The following is a 5,433-nucleotide window of genomic DNA, read 5'->3' on the forward strand; positions in this document are numbered from 1 at the left end:
CTATGTCAGAATTGGTTTCTATGGACTGTTTTTGGTTTTCCTTTTGACTATGAGTCACATTTTCCTGTTTCTTTGTGTGTTTGATAATTGTTGGATTATATTTTGGACCTTGTGGGTGATAAGTTGCAGAAACTCTGGATTCTGATATCCTACTCTGGAAAGGGTTGATTTTTATTCCAGGAGGCATTTCAATTACTGGTGGATTACTTGAGTGTGTGTAGTCTTGGTCTTATTATTTGTTATGGCAGATCTGTGGGAAGCCTAATGTGTTCCCCAAATTTCTCTCAACTTGGTGAGAATCCAGCTCCAATATGCAAATCTTTTTGAGGCTTAGTTCTAAAGGCTTTGTTAGGGAAGATCTACAGCAGGCTTTACTCAAAAGTGTGGTCCTTATTACTAAGATGAGACTTTTCTGGCCTTGCAGGTAGATGCCTGGGGTGTTAATGAGGTCTCTGAACTCTGATTAGGAAAGAACTCCAAAGTCCCCGAGCACTGCTTGACATCTGGAATCTCTGTTCCACTCTCAACGTTAGAGGAGCCATTCTTCATTAAGCCTGAGGTGGTCTCACCAGCACCCAGGGCCCCTCAGCTGGACTTCGTCCTCCTTCCCCCATGCAGCTCCCTCTTCTCCAAGGCTGTGCCTTGAAGATTCTAGGTGCTTCAGTGATACAGGCTGAATGTTTGTACCCTACTAATCTCCTGTTGAAATGCAATCCCCAGTGTTTGAGGTGGGTCCTGGTGGTAGGGTCATGGGGGTGGATCCTTCATGAATAACTTAGTGCCATCCCCTTAGTAATGACTGAGTTCATATGAGATCTTGTTTAAAAGTGTGTGGCACCCGCCCCCTCTCTCTCTTGCTCCTGCTCTTGCCATGTGATGTACCTGCTCCCACTTCACCTTCCACCATGACCCTCCTGAGGCCCTCACCAGAAGCAGATGCCAGCACTATACTTCCTGTACACCCAGCAGAACTGTGAGCCAATTAAACCTCTTTTCTTTATAAATTACCCACTCTCAGGTATTCCTTTATAGTAAAGCCATAGACCAACACATTCAGCTATTCCAGACTCTAGTCTCTGCCCGCTGTGAACGCAGTGTGAGGGCCACTGTGTTCAATGTGGATCCCAGCTCACTGCACCATGATGTGAACTCATCCCCAGTCATAGATCCAGGAAGATCATGGGGCTCAGCTCATGCTTTTTTCTTCTTCTTTTGGGGATTGCAAGCTTGTTCTGTCAGGGATACAGTGTTGGCCTTCTGTACTCTGTCCAGTCTTCTGAGTGCTTATAGCTCCAGTTACTATGCCATGACCAGACATGAGTAATGCACATTTTTACCCAAAACCTTCCTCTCCCATATTCTTCATCCACTCATTTATCCAAAATAGAATCTTTGCCACCGCCCTCTCTATCACTTCCTATGGGCGATTCATCTGCAAAATTGGCTCCTTTGACATTTCACTGGAGCCCTTGGGTCTGTCAAACTTGCCTTCTCTCCTCCCCTTGCCCAGGTCCAGGCCACTGCCTGTCCTCACTAGGACCAACCGACTGCCTCCCTGCTGGCCGCCAGCCTCCAGTCTTGCTCTGCTCTGGTCCATTCCCCACCAAGGAGCCAGAGGCCCCCTTTAAACCTGCAGATCTGACATTGACTCTGCCTTACATAAAGCCTGAAGTTGCCGCCTTGGCTGGCAAAATTCTAGAAATCTGCAACCCCCACCTAGCTCTGTCCCCGTGTTATTGCCACTTTCCCACATTCCTGCCACATGGATCTATTTGCAGCTCCTAGATGCCATCAGGCCACCTGTTGTCTGGGATCCCTTACTCCATGGGTGACTGCTGTCCCTGGATATTCTGTCCAGCAAGCTTTCCAGTGCAGTCCATTGTCACCCCCTCTGGGTGGCCTTCCAGGCCGAGTGAGGCCTTTCTTTACGTGCAGGCACAGTGCCTGTGTTTCCTCCCTCAGGAGGCTCTGAGCTCCGCTAAAGCAGGAAGGGAGGTGGGTTCACCGCACTTCCCGGAGCCTGGAGGACATGCCCCCTTACTGTTTGAAGAGGGAGTCAATGTCAAAGGCTACAGAGGGGCAGGAAAGCGGAGGTGTTTGTGCACCACAATGTTGGACGTGGAGCCTGGGGACTTCCCAACATGGATGCAAGCTCTGCAGAGGGAAGGGATGCTCCACAGGCTGACCATTGGCAATGATTCTGGGGGTTCTGCTGGTACCTACAGGGAAAGTGGTGGTGACAGCTCCTTGCAGAAGCAATGAGAACAGCCCAGGATGAAGGGGTGTGTGTAGATGGGGCCATGTGCACACTGGTCCCCAGAGATACTCCCAGGGCCACCTGCAACCCCTTGAGGACCCCCAGACCCACTGTAAGACCTGAGGTTGGAAGGATTTCCTGCTCCCCCTGGCCGCTGCCACCTGTCTCCCCAACTTTGACCACCTATCGCCCCATCCAATGATACCCTCCTTTGGTGGGAAACTCCAGCAGAGACCTCCTCAACTTCTGGCCTCAGGCGTTTCTCCTTCTCGCCACCTGCTTCCCACCCCCGGGAAAGTCCACATACCTGAGCCAGATATTCACTGGGGGAATCTACCTGGTGCCCTGTGTGCAGATGCCGGGGCAGGAGGTGTCCTCCCTCCCCAGAGTTGCATCCTCCCCCTGCAGGCTGTGCACGGTGCTCCCAGCCTGCCTCCCCAAAAGTCTTAGGTAACTGTCGGGTCTCTCACTCCAACACCCGCACAATTTGGGTCTGGATAAACAACAATGGGGGATCCTTCAGGGGATGGAGAAAGTAATTGAGGAAAAGAAAGAGAAGTGGGACTTAGGAGAGTGGTAGGCAGAGACAGGCTGTTAGTAAAGAAAGGAGAGAGTGAGAGGGGTGGACAGACCCTGTGTCAATTCCAGAGGTAACGCTGACCACCCCCAGGGCAGAGCAGGGCAGGAGCCAAGAGACAAGAAAAGAGGAACCCAGGGAGCGTTTCAGCCCAGGCTGAGGAGGCCCCAAGAGTCCCTGTACCCCAGGAGTGCTGTGGGTGTCCAGGGCAAGAACCCCTGTGCCGGAAGTGCCTTCTTTTGCCCCTCCAGGCCTGCCCTCTGCCCTGCTCTCTGCTTCAGGGGCTGAGCCTGATGAACCCATTCCTCAGCTTCCATGCCCTCTGGCTTCCTGTTGGGAGTGCCCCAGCTGTAGGTAAAAGGGAGAGGGGAGGGTGAAGTCAGAATATTCACATCACAGCATCGAAAGAAGCTTTGGGGTCACCTTGGGCAGGCTGTGTCCCTAAACTGAAGGTCTTAAACTTCTCCCAAGGCAGGCCCCTCTCCAAGATTCCCTCCTTTCCAGGTTCTGGGATGGCTTATGCCTTCCCTTAAACCTTCAGCCTCAGGGTGGCCGCAGCCCTGGGCCGTGGGCTGTGGTGCACCTGCCTGCCCAGATGGTTTCCCTGTTCCCAGTCATTCTTTCCTAGTGGAAACCTGACACTTCCCCATTCTGTGGTAGCCTAGGGGGGTGGTCTGTACCCCAGAGAGGCCTCCAGCTGTGATGTGCCGCTGCCTCCTCATGCAAGAGGCTTTGATGGGGTACACTCTAAACACCCCCAGGGCTACCCAGGCATCCTCCTGGAAAGCTGGGTGCAAGCCAGAGCAGGGCTCCCAGGTCCATGAGGGTGCAGCAGATGGAAGGCCAACCCAGTCACCACGTGATGACAGCACAGGGCAACGATGACTGCAGGCTCTGGCCTGTTACTCATTGTGCACCGTTGGGATGCCCCACATCATCTCTCTGAGGCTCAGTTCCACCTAGAGTCCCATAAAGAATTCAGCAAGAGGACGAATGTGAAGCCCCCAGCCCCAGCTCCAGCTCGCAGTGGCCCCAGCACACGCTGATGGGGCATGTATTCCCAGCTGCCCTGTTGGTTTTCCTAAGTGAATCGCTGCTGAGTCAAACTTAGCAGGTCCCCAAAGTAGAAACTTTGTCAGATCCCAAAGAATGTCAACCCCAGTGACTCACGTGTGTTTCTCCCAAAAACACAATCGCAGGCCTTTGGGATCAGCTCAACCATCTCTGAGAGACATTTCAATGCTGTGAGCAGGATGCTGGGTTCCGGCCACAAAAGAGCTGGGTGCAAGCCTGGCCTCCATGAAAGGAGTTCCCACTTGGAAAATCTGATTCAATTGACTTTTCCCTTTCAGTTTAGCTTCACGGCTCCCTGGCCATGTCTATGGCTAAGAACTACGGCTCCATGATGAATTGCCTGGCAGATGGTGGTTGTGATGTTTGTGTTGTTGCTATGGTGATGGAGTTGTTGTTACTGATGGTGGTGATCCCGGCAGTGGTGGTGGATTATTTCTAAGGGTGGTAGTGGGGTGGTGATGTGGTGGTGATGGTGACAGTGTGGTAGTCTTGGGTGGTGATGATGGTGGTGCTGATGGACATGGTGGTGAGGTGGTAGTTATGGTGATAGGATATCGATAGTGCTGGGGGTGGAGTTGGTGACGGTGATGGTAATGGTGGTGTTGTTTTCAGTGCTGGTTGTGATGAGGTGATGGTGGTAATAGCAGTAGTACTGGTGATGCTGGTGGTGGTAGTGGATTGTTGTTGGTGGTGGTGAGATTGGTGCTCTTCATGGTGATAGTGGAGGTGGTCAGGATGGTGGAGGTGGAGGTGATGGTTTCAGTGATGGTACTGGTGAAGATGGAGGTGATGGTTTTAGTGATGCTGATGGTGGATGTGGGGGTGATGGCTTTGGTGATGTTAGTGGTGGAGGTGGGGGTGATATTTTTGTGAATTGTGGTGGTAGTGATGGTGGTGGTAGAGGTGGAGGTGATGATTTTGGTGATGTGGTGGTGGTGATGTTGATAGTGGAAGTGGGAGTGATGGTGGTGATGGAGGCAGCAGTGATAGTTTTGTGGATGGTGATGGTAGTGGTGAAGGTGGAGGTGATGGTTTTAGTGGTGGTGGAGGTGGGGGTAATGGTTTTGGTGATGGTGGTGATGATGATGTTGCCAGTGGAGTAGAGGTGATAGTTTTAGTGATGGTGGTGGTGGGGGTTGGAGTAATGATTTTGGTGATGGTAGTGGAGGTGGGGTGATGGTTTTGGTGATGGTGGTGGTAGTGGTGATGGTGATGCTAGTGGTGGAGGTGGAGGTAATGATTTTAGTGATGATGGTGATGATGATGTTGGTGGTGGAGATGGGGGTGATGGTTATAGTGATGGTGATGGTGGAGGTGGGGGTGATAGTTTTGGTTATGGTGGTGGTGGTGATGGTGATGTTGGTGGTGGAGGTGAAAGTGATGGTTTTGGTGGTGGTGGTGGTGGTGGAGGTAGGGGTGATGGTTTTGATGATGGTGGTGGTGATGGTGATGTTGGTGGTGGAGATGGAGGTAATGATTTTATTGATGGTGATGGTGGTGGAGATGGGGGTGATGGTTTTAGTGA

The sequence above is a fragment of the Rhinopithecus bieti genome, unplaced genomic scaffold, assembly GCF_001698545.2.
Source record: "Rhinopithecus bieti isolate Rb0 unplaced genomic scaffold, ASM169854v2 scaffold_1014, whole genome shotgun sequence".
NCBI classification, from domain to species: domain Eukaryota; kingdom Metazoa; phylum Chordata; class Mammalia; order Primates; family Cercopithecidae; genus Rhinopithecus; species Rhinopithecus bieti.